The following is a 16,200-nucleotide window of genomic DNA, read 5'->3' as shown; positions in this document are numbered from 1 at the left end:
TCCCGTGGCCCCAGCCAGGTGCTGATGGAGCCCCGATCCACTGGGACTGCAGGGCAGGGCGGCACGGCGGCGCCCCGGGGAGCAGCCGGCCCTCTGCCCCCTCCAGAACCCGGCGCCAGCGGCTGCTGGCCGGGCCTCAGGGCTGGGCGGGCACGGCAGGCTGGGGCTGGCTGCAGGCAGCGCCTGGCCGAGGGGCAGAGCCCGCACCAACCCTTCCCTCCTGCCGCTCTCTCCAGCTGGCACAGGACAGGAACCGAGCGGCCGAGGACCTGCGCCGGGCCCTGCCGTACCTGCAGAGCCCACAGGAGCCCCTGCAAGAGGCGGCCATCAGGTTCATCGGTGAGTCACGAACCCGGGCTCCCTCCCCGCCCCGCCGCAGCTCAGCCCCGGCCCCGGCTGCTGCCCCGGCAGCGGCACCCGGGCCCAGCGCCCTGGAGCCCCGGCTGCCCTCGGGGCTGCTGCCGGCCTCTGGCAGCCAGGCCCTTGGGCTGAGTCAGGATGCGGCAATGGCCCGGGCTGAGCCCTGCCGGGGCGGGAGGGCGTGTGGCCACAGGGCTGGCAGTGCCGCTGGCAGGGAGCTGTGCCGCTGGGGCCCTGACAGGCTCTGTGTTCCCAGGGATAGCCGGGCGGCTCCTGAGGGGGCAGAAAGAAGAGCTGCAGCTAATTTACAAATGTGAGTGAGGCAGCAGGCCGTCAGCGGGGCTGCTGGGTGGAGCTGCAAGTTCTGGACTGTCTGCGAAGGGCTCTGCTCAATGTGCGGATGAGGGGCGGCGTGGGCGGATCACACCGAGATTTCACGTGGGGAATGCGTGGCCAGCAGCTTCGGGCTGATCCCCTTGGTCCCTGCTCCCTGCTGGTCATAGCAAGAGCCGGCTGGCATGGCCCTGGCAGGGGGGTCTCCGTGGGCCCCCTCAGGTCTGGGATCTGACCATGGCTCTGTTCATCTCTCTTCCAGCCCTTAAGAACATGGTTCATGACACCAGCCCTGCCATCGGAAACCTGGCAATTCAAACATTTTACATCATCCAGGCGGTAGAGACGGCTCGATATTCCATCTTCGAGAACCTGCAAGTTCAGCTGTGCAGGGCATGGAGGACACGGCCTCGTCTATTGGGCCTCAGCTGGCTGCGCTGCTGGAGCTCTGCTGGCAACTGATCTGGCAGGCTCTGTCTGCTGGGGCCACCTGAACCAGCAGGGATTTTTGTTTCTTAAATCTTGTTCTTTTCTTCTTTTCATTTTCCTTTAGTATATAAATATAGTATATGTTATAATAGGCAGTCACTTCCCAAGGCCTTTCTTTTGCCGCCCATGGTGTACAGGGCATAGGGGAAGCGGGGGAAAAAAGATTCCACTCGGGGAATCCCAGCTCAGCAAGCTGCCCAGGCATGCAGTGGTGCAGGGAAAATGGCCAGAACCTCTTGGCCTTTGGTGGTTCTGCTGAAGGCACAAACCCTGTCCCAGCCAGGAAGCACCGCCATCTGTGTCCTCGTGCCCATGTGGTGCTGGTTGGGTTGCTGAGGGCTCCCAGGTGCCTCTTGATCCGGCTCCTCTGGAGCTTCTGTGGGGCTGTGGCACTGCTGCCGGGCCGCGCTGGGGGAGACACTGAGGGAACAGGGCACTGGGAGGCTGTAAATGGATGAGGGGCTGTGGAGGCCCAGACGGGACAAAAGCGTGGGAAGGCGTGAGGGGGATGTGTGGAGGCTGGAGGCTCCAAAGGGGACAGGAGGCCCCAGAAAGGCCGGACCGGTGGGAAGACCTGAGGAATTGGGTGTCAGAGGCCATAAGCAGCCCCTGGGCAGCCGCCTTTTTCCTGACACCTGGCTGATCTGGCACTTCCCCAAAATGTCTCCCAGGCCTGCAGCAGAAGCCCTCGAGGCTAAGACACCACCCCTCCAGAAGGGTGGGGACAGCCCAAGGTGCCCAGGCTGGGCTGGCTGGGGACATGGAGGGCAGGGGGGTGCTGCCAGGCCACGGCCTCTGGGTGCCTCCAATAAGGGGCAGTGGGCAGAGGCAGGGCTGGCCGCCAGCCCAGGCCCTCACGGCTGCCCAGGCCACGCTGCTGTGACCGAGGCTCCCCTGACACAGAGCTCGGGGCCCACAGAGCTGCTGCCACGATGGGGTGAGTGACGATGTCTCCTCGAGCAGGGCTGCCGAGTCGCTGCTGCCCAAGCGGCTCTGGAGCCCACAGAAACAGCAGCAGAGTGTGCACAGGAACAGCAGCAGCCCGAACGTCGACACCTGCTCAGTGAGGCGTCCGCAGCAGCCGGGTGCCAAACAGGGGGAGGCTGTGGGCACAGTTGCCTTTGGTTTGGCAGTAGGCTTCAGCAGAATTGGCCACAATGGCTTTCTCCTCACTTGCAGCCTCACAGATATGCTTGGCAGCTTCAGCTGCAGCCTGTGCCCCTGACTGACTTGGTTGGCCGTGCTTTAGGGTGGGCTCACCTTCCACACGTCAGGTGTATTGTAGTTTATCTAAAAATCTTGGTATCTCCCAAGGGTAAAACTCACCTCCAGTTTGTGTAAAGTTATCTCCTATCTGAGAACCTTCTTTCCCTTCCCCATTCACATTGGCTGTGACCTTCCTGTATCCCCCGATCACCCCCACCCCCTAGTATAAGCGATAAGACCCAGGGGATTTTGGTCTCTTATTTGCCCTGGATGGACAACAGACAATAAACCCGGAATTATTCCAGCACGTTTGGGCCTCCTGTGTCTAGATACTTTGAGTCCATGTTGTATCCACTCCAGGACCCCCTCTGCCACCTGTGTCTCCAGAGGAGCAGGGCTCTCACCATGGGGGGTGGGACAGAGGGGTCCCACCAAGAGAAGGATTACAACAGAGCTGCACCCAGTGTCCGGCTGAACAAGCCCACGTTCAAAGGCTTATTTGAGCCAGGGCCACCAGTTCTTTGGAGACTTTTGGACACCGTTTGAAATACTGCAAAAAATAGTTTCCAAAAGGGAGTTGAAAATCCTCCAGCACCAGGGGACCGACTCCAGGGCAACGGGTATATTTCCACCACCAGAAACGACTGAACAAGGTAAGATTTAGCTCCGACACCAGGCTGGAGGGGGTTGAGAATGAAACAGACCTTGGAGTACTGTGTTCCGTGTAACCCCTTCCGAGCGGCAGCCGTCCGGGCTCGGCCATGCAAGCGGCGGGGTTCCCCCAGCCGTGAGCAGAGATGGGGGGAGGGGGAATTCTCCTGGGCTCAGCTACCTGTAAAGCGGTGGGGTTCCCCTCAGCTGTGGGCAGAAACAGGAGGAGAGGAAATTCTCCCTGCTGTCTGTACCAGTATGAGTTTAATTGTAGCCCTTGCGGTGCCAGTTTGTTTTCTGTGGTAAGGAAAATAGACAGATTGTGTGCAGAGCTGCCGTGACCTCCAGAATGGGATCCCAGCTCTCCACACAAGAAAGGAGTCATACACAAAAAATACAGGATTTTTTAAAAACCACAAATGTAAAAATTACAATAAATAAGTTAAAACAGTTTGTATCATATTTAACTCAGCAACATGAACAGATGGAATTGTTGCAATTAGACTCACTAACTGCCTGGGATGAAACTGGAAATTTATTAACCTTAAAAATAGAAGGAGGAGACAAATCGGCTCTGAAATTCCTCCCAGTTTTTCTTTTAATTCGAAAAGGATTGGTTAACAGAGAAATAAAAACGAAAGACAAACGGGCACTGCAGTCTCTACCTAACTACCCTAACTTTTCTCCCAAAACTTCTGCTCCCACACTGGAAAAGATACCCTGGACAAACAATACAAGTTCTAGTCCTGTGTGTCTCTCTCAGCCACCCAGTCCTGCTTCACAAGCCATCAAGGCTCCCTCTCTATACCCTTCTTTTCCCAGTGTTAAAGAAAATGTACCTTCCTATCCCCACATGGCTGAGAGCCAAGATGGCACTGGCCACGTGTTTCCCGGCCACATGGTGAATTCCCCTGCGTATCCCCTTTCTCCTACCCATAATCCCTTCCACCCACCGGTTCCTGCCCCTAACCCTTATCAAAATCCCTTTGTTCCCCCCGACATTCCCTGCACTATCCCCCAGCCCTGCTTGGCCCCACCCTATGACCCTGCCCCCCGAGGCTGTAACCCTATCCCCTATCCCTCCATCCCCTGTCCCCCAGGGAGGAGGGGCGGGGAGAGAGAGAGTTACACCCCTTGCTTGTGCAGAGGGGCAGGGGGAGGGGTGTCCTGGCCCTGCCCGCTGTGGGGGGGGGGGGGTAGGAGCCTTCAGGGCCTGGAGTTAGGGGGGGGCGGACACCCGTGGCCTGGCTTGGGGGGATGGTGCGGGCCCTCGCCCGGCTCCTGCAGGGGAGGAGCTGGGCCTCTCCCCAGGTCTGGGGAGGGAATAGGGCCCCTAGAACCTGGCGTGGGGGGGTGCGGGCAGAGAAACCCAGGGAATACCAGCCCTGGAGAAGATGAAGTTATGCTAACAGTGGCTCCTGTAATATACAATAGCAGCAGAGGAGCAATGCGATTGCAACATCAACCTTTCAATTACCAAGTAATCAAGGATATTTGTAAAACTAAGAATGATTTTGGTCGTGATAGTGAGGTCTTGAGGGGAATAATAAGAACTACATTGAAATCACAGGATTTAATTCCTGCAGAGTTTAAAGATTTATTTTGGTGTCTGCTAACTCCCTCTGAATATGATCTTTGGGAAAGCTTATGGAAAAAATCGTTCACAAAACTTCTAGCTGAACTCAAACAAAGTAATCAAAATGCATATGATACAGAGAACAATGAAATCACTTTAGAACATTCATGTGGGGAGGGAAATTGGATCAATCCTGCTGATCAAGTGAGAGTATTAACAAAGTTTGTTGCAGATGAAGTTTTTGATGTGGCTGAAAACATTTTTAACCAATTACCAACAATTGATATTCCAGTCAGTTATGTTAATATTAACCAGCTCCCATCTGAGAATTTCTTACACTTTGTAGATCGACTGAGACTACAGATACAGAGACAAGTTAAAGAACCAGTGGCCCAGACAGAACTGCTTAAAGAAATGGCGCAAAGAAACGCCAACGAGGCTTGTCGTAGAGTAATTCTGAGTCTACCTATTAACCCTCCACCCACCATAGCAGATGTGATTGAAGCGTGTGCCCAGAAAGCAGACTTGTACAGTGTACACTACAAGAAACCAGGCAACCCAAGGACAGTGGCAACCAGGAGTGAACAAGCCACAGATGTCACCAGAACAGCTGCAGCACATTGTCTGTTTCCAGTGCAAGAGGCCAGGACATTTTGCAAGGAACTGTCCTCAAACCCAGCAACAAGGGAAACACTAGAAAGAAGCTATAGTCAATCAACCAAGAAACTAAAGTCTCAGCGCTTTTCTGTCAAGCGCAGAGACATAAAAATGACAGACCTGAGGCAGAAAAAAGACTCTGTTTTAATGGGAAAAGGGGAGGAAAGGGAGCAGGGTGAGAGGCTGCAGAAATATAATTATGAAAAATGTTTGCCTAATAAGGTCTGGCAACCACAAAAGCGATTCAGACTTGTAACATCTAAAGCTTTTTGTTTCAGATCTGATCATTGGACTGTCGTTGGAGTAGACTTGCAGGATAATTCACAAGACCTGTCTGAACTGGATAGTAGGCATTTTGCTATTGGAGACACAGCACACACACCAATAGAGATTGAGGTGGCTCCCATGACAATTAAGGGAGACCTAACACACCTCACTGTCTTGGCAAGAAGTCCTCAACCACCCTTCTGGGTAGCCAAAGGGCAGGTAATAGCCCAGGTGATCCCTGTTCCAACAGAAATCCCAGTAGATGACAAAGCACCAGGAGTCTACTGGGCAGAAGTAGTGGGTGAAGACAAACCCATTATGGGATGTAACTTAACACACAAATCAGAACATCTCCATGTAGAAGGGTTAATTGACACTGGGGCAGATGTGACTATCATACCTGAAAAGGTGTGGCCCTCACATTGGGAACTGCAACCCATGGCAGGTGTTGGAGGAATGAAACTGGCTAAAATTGCTAAAGATATCGTCCAGATTGAAGGTCCGGAGGGTAGGTTAGCTAGTGTCCGACCTTTTGTTATCGACTACAAGTGCCCGCTGTGGGGAAGAGACACCATGTCCCAGTGGGGAGTGAAATTAACAATTCCTGAGACACCTCAGGATTTTTGATGGAGGCCAGTGTAGAGTGTCCAGTCCAAAAGCTATCTTGGTTAGATAATAATCCAATTTGGGTGACCCAGTGGCCTCTCAGCAGACAAAAACTCGGGGCGCTAGAAAAATTAGTAGAAGAAGAATTGGCCAAAGGACACATAGTAGAAACAACCAGCCCTTGGAATTCCCCGGTGTTTGCAATAAAAAAACCAGGGAAGGATAAATGGCGCCTCCTTCAGGATTTGAGAGAAATAAACAAAAAAATAGAGGACATGGGGTCTCTTCAACCAGGTATGCCATCCCCAACTATGTTACCACAAAATTGGCTACTAGCAGTACTGGATATTAAAGACTGTTTTTTTCAAATTCCCCTGCACCCAGCTGATGCACCAAGGTTTGCCTTTTCCATTCCCACAATTAACCGAGAAGCCCCAATGAAACTGTACCACTGGACAGTATTACCTCAGGGGATGAAAGCAAGCCCCTTCATCTGCCAGTGGTATGTGGGGTCTTTGCTGTCCTCAGTGCGTGCTGAAAAGAGAGATGCCATCATTTTGCATTACATGGATGACATTCTAGTATGCTGTCCCAATAACAACATGCTGAAAGACACCCTTGACCTAGTGGTTAAAGTTTTAACCTCTGCTGGATTCCAATTGCAGGAAGACAAAGTTCAAAGGATGCCACCTTGGAAATACCTGGGCCTGGAAATTACTGCACGGACTGTTGTTCGACAAAAATTGGAAATGATTGGTAATCCTAAAACTCTAGCAGATCTCCATTCCTTATGCGGTCACTAAACTGGGTCAGGCCCTGGCTAGGTCTCACAAATGAAGACCTGAGACCCCTGCTCAATTTATTGAAAGGGGAGAGAGAGCTGCTGTCTTCCAGGGAGCTGACTCCAGAAGCAAAAACTGTGATTGAAAAGGCACAAAAAAGCCTTGGCAGAAAGACAGACACACCGCTTCAAACCTGAGCTGCCTTTCAAATTTATTGTCCTGGGGAAATATCCAGATCTACATGGGTTAATATTGCAGTGGGCCGAGGGGCAGAGAGATCCACTCTTAATAATAGAATGGGTCTTCCTCTCCCACCAGCGTCCCAAAACTATCACCAAGCCACAAGAGCTGATGGCTCAGCTGATTGAAAAGGCCAGGGTAAGGCTGAGGGAACTGGCAGGTTGTGACTTTATGTGTATTCACCTCCCAGTCAGGCTCTCTGGAGAAGGCAAAAACTCCCCTGAGAAACTGACCAAAGAGATGTTTGAGCATCTGCTGCAGAGCAATGCTACCCTCCAGTTTGCTCTGGACAGCTCTAGTGGGCAAATTTCAGTTCATTCGCCAGCACACAAATTGTTTCATGAGGAATTCCACGTTATTCCTCGTGAGAAAAGGAGCCAAAGGCCACTCAGAGTTCTCACAGTGTTCACTGATGCATCTGGGACAGCCCACAAGTCGGCGATGACTTGGAGAAATCCACAGACTCAGCTTTGGGAAGCTGATGTTGAGTTTGTAGAAGGGTCACCCCAAATGGCTGAACTGGCTGTGGCCGTGAGAGCCTTTGAGAAGTTTTCAGAACCGATTAATTTGGTTACTGACTCAGTCTACGTAGCAGGAGTGGTGTCCAGAGCGGAGCAGGCAGTTCTCAAGGACATTGAGAACGAACATCTCTTTAGATTGCTTTAAAAACTGATTTATTTGGTTTCAAATTGAGAACAACCTTTCTATGTGATGCATATAAGGTCACATACCCCATTGCCAGGTGAAATTGCTGAAGGAAACCGGGAGGCTCATTCCCTTGCTGCCCCAGCTGAAAAGGAACGTCTCCCAGATGTGTTCCAACAGGCAAAGATAAGTCACCAGCAATACCATCAAAATGTGCCAGGACTGATTCATCAGTTCCAGCTGACATGGGGTCAGGCTAAAGCCATCGTGGCTACCTGTCCCAGTTGTCAGCTCCAGGCAGTGCCATCATTAGGCCTCAGGGTTAATCCCCGAGGAATTGAAAGCTGTGAAGTGTGGCAAACAGATATCACTCACATCCCCAGTTTTGGTCGCCTTAAGTATGTACACGTGAGCATTGATACATACTCAGGAGCAGTCTATGCCTCTACTCATACAGGAGAAAAATCTGTACATGCCAAACAACATTTAGTACAGGCCTTTTCCGTACTGGGAATCCCTAAAGAAATTAAAACAGATAATGGCCCAGCGTATCAATCCAAGGAGTTCCTGGAATTTGTCCAGCAGTGGGGAGTGGAACATAAAACTGGCATCCCCCACACCCCCACAGGTCAAGCTGTGATTGAGTGTACACACCAGACTCTCAAACAAGTCCTAGCCAGGTAAGGTAGCGAGGCAGTGTGGATGTCTCCTCAACAGAAGATCTGTAAAGCTCTGTTTACCATTAACTTTCTAAACTGCTAATTTGAAAACATGAATCCTCCTGTGACTTGGCATTTTAACAGTGGTGATCAGTTTTAATTGTCACAGCATCCACCGGTTTTAATCAGGGACCCTGAAACTTGGCAAACCAAGGGCCCCTATGAACTTGTCACCTGGGGTGTGGTTACGCGTGTGTCTCCACCCCTGCAGGCCCCCGATGGATTCCTCAGAAATGGGTAAAACCTTTTTTTCCAAAGAATCCAGCCCCAGCAAGAAGAGACGAGAAGCAAGTGGCTGTTGCTTCCAAGAGAATACGCCACGGAAGAGAGCAAGAAGAAACCTTTCTATCCTCTGACCTGCATGCTTTGACAGTAAATACATTTTAAAAAATGTCTGTTTCCTTTTTTTTAGAAACAACCTACCTCTCACTCAAATCCATGATGAGCCTTAACCCTGCTGTCATCCTGCTCGCACTGAGCAGCCTGACAGCGGCCTGGATCGTCCCACAGGCACGCCAGAACATCTGGGTGACCCTGGCACAAACACTCCAGCAAGAAAACATATGTCTATCTACTTCAGCAGCGAAAAATCCTACGTCTGCCTGCCTGGTAGGAATTCCATTGCAGCATGATGAATTTACACAGAGCTGTAATACACTGACTACTGAACCAGGTAATAAATTACACAGCACTCAAATAGAGGGAGAGTTAAAAAACCCCATTGAAGAGTGGCTGCCACATTTTCCTAAGGCAACCCAGGAACCCCAGGAGTCAGAGCTACTGGGTTCCTCTCCAGCATTACACTGTGTACACTTTAGGGTCAGTCGCCCAATTAATAAAGAAACCTTCCACAATATAGTACAATATTGAGAAGAATTCACAGCAAAAAGGTGGTGCCATGTCCCAAGCTATATCACAGTGCACTCCTCAGCTCATGCACATCCCAAAAGCCTCCCCAAAGGACTGTTCCTCATTTGTGGGGATCATGCATGGGCAGGAATTCCATCCCATCTCCTCGGAGGGCTGTGTACCAGAGGGCATCTATCACTGTTAGCACCCAATCAAACAGTAATTGGCGAATGGACCAATAAAAATAATTTGACTAGGAAAATTCAGAAGAGAAGTGTTACGAATCTAGACGAGAATTGTGATTCGGAGATATTTCATTGGTCCAAATCCAAAAGAATTGCTGCATCCATTTTCCTTCCTTGGGTGGCTGCAGCCAAGGCCCTAGGTGAATTGGGACACCTAGAATGCTGGGTGGTAAAACAAGCAAATTTAACATCTAGCGCCATAAGTGCCCTCCTAGAAGATGAGGAAGTTTCCAGGCAGGCAACACTCCAAAATGGTGCAGTGATAGACTTTCTCCTATTGCTCCACGGGCACGAGTGCCAGGAGTTCGAGGGTCTCTGCTGCATGAATCTGACATCGAAAGCTCCTAACATCCATGCCACACTCCGAGAGATGAAAAGCACGATCAGACAAGTCAAGCAAGAAGCAGATGACTGGTTCAATGGACTGTTTAAAAACTGGGGACTCCCGGGGTGGTGGGCTTCAGTAGTGAAAACTATTCTGTTGCTGCTAGTCATTATTTTGCTAACGGTGTTAGTGTTTGGAGTTTTAAGCAGGATACTGTACAAGAGCATAATAAAGCTGATCTCAACTACCTCAGATGTCAACCATATAGAGTTGGCAGACCAGAGTAACCCTCACCGGCCTGCAAATGGGAATTGGTGGGCCACTTCAGGTCACTAAGTCATATAAACTCATTACATTTCATTACTTATATATAACAAAATAGGGGGAGACGTGGTAGCGCACATTCCTGGGCGTGCCTTAGTTTCTGTGTAAACCCTCCCTGTAAAATTCCTGCAACATTCCAAAAAAACCCCCAAAAATTCCAGAAACATCCCACAAAGTCTTGACAAATTTCCACACCAACTAGGGAAAATAATTCAAAATTCTTCAAATCCCCTTAATATCCCACAAAATTCCAGACACATCCCAGAAAATTCCAAAAGTCTTCTCAAAACCCTACCAAATTCCAGAAACATCCCACAAAATCTCCACAAGTCTCCACACAGTCTAGGAAAAACCCATCAAAATTCATCATCTCTCCACAAAATCCCTCAAAATCTACAAAATTACCACAAAATTCAAGGAATATCCCACAAAATTCACAAAATCTTCCCAAAACCCAACCAAATTCCAGAAACATCACAAAAAAACTTTACCAGTTTCCACACAATCTAGGAAAAATCCATCAATATTCTACAAGTGTTTTCAAAATCCCAGAAAAGTTCACAAAATTCCCAAAATCTTCTCAAAACCCAACCAAATTCCAGAAACATCCCAAAAAATCTCATCAACTTTCCACACAGTCTAGGAAAAATCCATCAAAATTTTTCATGTCTCCCCAAAATCCCTCAAAATTCCACAACGATACAACAAAATTCAAGGAACATCCCAAAAAATTCCCAAAATCTTCTCAAAACCCAACCAAATTTCAGAAACATCCCTCAAAATCTCCACAAATTTCTACACAATCTAGGAAATATTTATTAAAATTCTTCAAGTCTCCTCACTATCCCGCAAAATTCCAAGCACATCCCACAAAATTCCCAAAATCTTCTCAAAACCCTACCAAATTCCAGAAACATCAGACAAAATCTCCACAAGTTTCCACACCATCTAGGGAAAATAACTCAAAAGTCTTCATGTCTTCTCAAAATCCTTCAAAATTCCACAAAATTCCCACAAAATTCAAGGAACATCCCACAAAATTCCCGAAATCTTCTCAAAACCCAACGAAATTCCAGAAACATCCCTTAAAATCTCCACAAATTTCCACACAATCTAGGAAATATTTATTAAAATTCTTCAAGTCTCCTCACAATCCCGCAAAATTCCAAACACATCCCAAAAAATTCCTGAAATCTTCTCAAAACCCAACCAAATTTCAGAAACATCCCTCAAAATCTCCACAAATTTCCACACTATCTAGGAAAAATTTATCAAAATTCTTCGTCTCCCTACTATCCCACAAAACTCCAGAAATATCCAATAAAATTCCCGAAATCTTCTCAAAACCTTATCAAATTCCGGAAACATCCCACAAAACCTTGACAAATTTTCACACCATCTAGGGAAAAAAACTCAAAATTCTTCAAGTCTCCTTAATATCCCAAAAAATTACTGAAACATTCCACAAAATTCCGGAAATCTTCTCAAAACCCTACCAAATTCCAGAAACATCCCACAAAATCTCCACAAGTTTCCACACAATCTAGGAAAAATCCATCAAAATTCTTCGTGTCTCCTCAAAATCCTTCTAAATTTGACAAAATTCCCACAAAACTCATGGAACATCCCACAAAATTCCCAAAATCTTCTCAAAACCCAACCAAATTCCAGAAACATCGCACAAAATCTTCACCTGTTTCCACACAATCTAGGAAAAATCCATCAAAATTCTACAAGTGTTTTCAAAATCCCAGAAAAGCTCACAAAATTCCAAAAATCTTCTCAAAACCCAACCAAATTCCAGAAATATCCCAAAAAATCTCCACAAATTTCCACACAGTCTAGGAAAAATCCATCAAAATTTTTGATATCTCCCCAAAATCCCTCAAAATTCTACAAAGATACAACAAAATTCAAGGAACATCCCAAAAAATTCCCAACATCTTCTCAAAACCCAACCAAATTTCAGAAAAATGCCTCAAAATCTCCACAAGTTTGCAAACAGTCTAGGAAAAATCCATCAAAATTCTACAAGTGTCCTCAAAATCCCAGAAAAGGTCACAAAACTCCCAAAATCTTCCCAAAACCTTACAAAATTCAAAAAATATCCCACAAAATCTTGACAAATTTCCATACCATCTAGGGAAAATAACTCCAAATTCTTCAAGTCTCCTCACTATCCCGCAAAATTCCAAGCACATCCCACAAAATTCCAAAAATCTTCTCAAAACCCTACCAAATTCCAGAAACATCCCACAAAATCTCAACAGGTTTCCACACAGTCTAGGAAAAATAACTCAAAATTCTTCATGTCTCCTCAAAATCCTTCAAAATTCCACAAAATTCCCATAAAATTCAAGGAACATCCAAAAAATTCCCGAAATCTTCTCAAAACCCAACCAAATTCCAGAAACATCCCTCAAAATCTCTACAAATTTCCACACAACCTAGGAAATATTTATTAAATTTCTTCAAGTCTCCTCACTATCCCGCAAAATTCCAAGCACATCCCACAAATTTCCAAAAATCTTCACAAAACCCTACCAAATTCCAGAAACATCCCACAAAATCTCCACAGGTTTCCACGCAATCTAGGAAAAACCCATCAAAATTCATCATGTCTCTGCAAAATCCCTCAAAATTCTACAAAATTACCACAAAATTCACGGACCATCCCACAAAATTCCCAAAATCTTCTCAAAACCCAACCAAATTCCAGAAACATCACAAAAAATCTTTACCAGTCTCCACACAATCTAGGAAAAATCCATCAAAATTCTACAAGTGTTTTCAAAATCCCAGAAAAGTTCACAAAATTCCCAAAATCTTCTCAAAACCCAAGCAAATTCCAAAAACATCCCTCAAAATCTCCACAAATTTTCACACAATCTAGGGAAAATAATTCAAAATTCAACAAGTCTTCTTAATACCCCACAAAATTCCAGGCGCATCCCATAAAATTCCGGAAATCTTCTCAAAACCCTACCAAATTTCAGAAACATCCCAGAAAATCTCCACAGGTTTCCACACAATCTAGGAAAAATCCATCAAAATTCTTCATGTCTCCTCAAAATCCCAGAAAAGGTCACAAAATTTTGTCAACATTCCAAAAAAACCCAACTCAATTCCAGAAACATCGCACAAAATACCCAAAATCTTCTCAAAACCCAACCAAATTCCAGAAACATCCCAAAAATCTCCACAAGTTTCCACACAATCTAGGAAAAAAACCTCAAAATTCTTCATGTCTCCCTAAAATCCCTCAAAATTCCACAAAACTACAACAAAATTCAAGGAATATCCCAAAAATTCCCGAAATCTTCTCAAAACCCAATCAAATTCCAGAAACATCCCAAAATATATCAACAAATATCCACAAAATCAAGGAAAAATCCATCAAAATTCTACAAGTGTCCTCAAAATCCCAGAAAAGGTCACAAAACACCCAAAATCTTTTCAAAACCTTACAAAATTCAACAAACATCCCACAAAATCTCCACAAGTATCCACACAGTCTAGGAAAAATAACTCCAAATTCTTCATGTCTCCTCAAAATCCTTCAAAATTCCACAAAATTCCCACAAAATTCAAGGAACATCCCACAAACTTCCCGAAATCTTCTCAAAACCCAATCAAATTCCAGAAACATCCCTCAAAATCTCCACAAATTTCCACACAATCTAGGAAATATTTATCAAAATTCTTCAAATCTCCTCTCTATCCCACAAAACTCCAGAAATATCCCACAAAATTCCAAAAATCTTCTCACAACCTTACCAAGTTCCGGAAACATCCCACAAAAACCTGACAAATTTCCACACCATCTAGGGAAAATAACTCAAAATTCTTCAAGTCTCCTTAATATCCCAAAAAATTCCAGACACATCCCAGAAAATTCCAAAAGTCTACTCAAAACCCTTCCAACTTCCAGAAACATCCCACAAAATCTCCACACGTCTCCACACAGTCTAGGAAAAACCCATCAAAATTCGTCATGTCTCCGCAAAATCCCTCAAAATTCTACAAAATTACCACGAAATTCATGGACCATCCCACAAAATTCCCAAAATCTTCTCAAAACCCAACCAAACTCCAGATACATCACAAAAAATCTTTACCAGTCTCCACACAATCTAGGAAAAATCCATCAAAATTCTACAGGTCTTTTCAAAATCCCAAAAAAGTTCACAAAATTCCCAAAATCTTCTCAAAACCCAAGCAAATTCCAGAAACATCCCCAAAATCTCCACAAATTTTCACACAATCTAGGGAAAAAAATTCAAAATTCTTCAAGTCTCCTCACTATCCCACAAAACTCCAGAAATATCCCACAAAATTCCAAAAATCTTCTCACAACCTTACCAAGTTCCGGAAACATCCCACAAAAACCTGACAAATTTCCACACCATCTAGGGAAAATAACTCAAAATTCTTCAAGTCTCCTTAATATCCCACAAAATTCCAGGCGCATCCCATAAAATTCCGGAAATCTTCTAAAAACCCAACCAAATTTCAGAAATATCCCACAAAATCTCCACAAGTTTCCACACAGTCAAGGAAAAATGACTCCAAATTCTTCATGTCTCCTCAAAATCCTTCAGAATTCTACAAAATTCCCACAAAATTCAAGGAACATCCCACAAAATTCCCGAAATCTTCTCAAAACCCTACCAAACTCCAGAAACATCCCACTAAATCTCCACAAGTTTCCACAGCATCTAGGGAAAATAACTCAAAATTCTTCAAGTCTCCTCAATATCTCACAAAGTTCCACAAAACTACAACAAAACTCACGGAACATCCCAAAAAATTCCCGAAATCTTCTGAAAACCCAATCAAATTCCAGAAACATCCCACAAAATCTCCACAAGTTTCCACACTATCTAGGAAATATTTATCAAAATTCTTCAAGTCTCCTCACTATCCCACAAAACTCCAGAAATATCCCACAAAATTCCAAAAATCTTCTCAGAACCTTACCAAATTCCGGAAACATCCCACAAAATCCTGACAAATCTCCACACCATCTAGGGAAAATAACTCAAAATTCTTCAAGTCTCCTTAATATCCCACAAAATTCCAGGCGCATCCCATAAAATTCCGGAAATCTTCTCAAAACCCAACCAAATTTCAGAAATATCCCACAAAATCTCCACAAGTTTCCACACAGTCAAGGAAAAATGACTCCAAATTCTTCATGTCTCCTCAAAATCCTTCAGAATTCTACAAAATTCCCACAAAATTCAAGGAACATCCCACAAAATTCCCGAAATCTTCTCAAAACCCTACCAAACTCCAGAAACATCCCACTAAATCTCCACAAGTTTCCACAGCATCTAGGGAAAATAACTCAAAATTCTTCAAGTCTCCTCAATATCTCACAAAGTTCCACAAAACTACAACAAAACTCACGGAACATCCCAAAAAATTCCCGAAATCTTCTGAAAACCCAATCAAATTCCAGAAACATCCCACAAAATCTCCACAAGTTTCCACACTATCTAGGAAATATTTATCAAAATTCTTCAAGTCTCCTCACTATCCCACAAAACTCCAGAAATATCCCACAAAATTCCAAAAATCTTCTCAGAACCTTACCAAATTCCGGAAACATCCCACAAAATCCTGACAAATCTCCACACCATCTAGGGAAAAAACCTCAGAATTCTTCAAGTCTCCTTAATATCCCAAAAAATTCCAGACACATCCCAGAAAATTCCAAAAGTCTTCTCAAAACCCTACCAAATTCCAGAAACATCCCACAAAATCTCCACAAGTCTCCGCACAGTCTAGGAAAAACCCATCAAAATTCTTCATGTCTCCGCAAAATCCCTCAAAATACTACAAAATTACCACAAAATTCACGGACCATCCCACAAAATTCCCAAAATCTTCTCAAAACCCAACCAAATTCCAGAAACATCAC

Source organism: Poecile atricapillus, chromosome 37 (assembly GCF_030490865.1).
Source record: "Poecile atricapillus isolate bPoeAtr1 chromosome 37, bPoeAtr1.hap1, whole genome shotgun sequence".
Classification (NCBI taxonomy): domain Eukaryota; kingdom Metazoa; phylum Chordata; class Aves; order Passeriformes; family Paridae; genus Poecile; species Poecile atricapillus.
Note: the sequence above shows the minus strand (reverse complement) of the source record.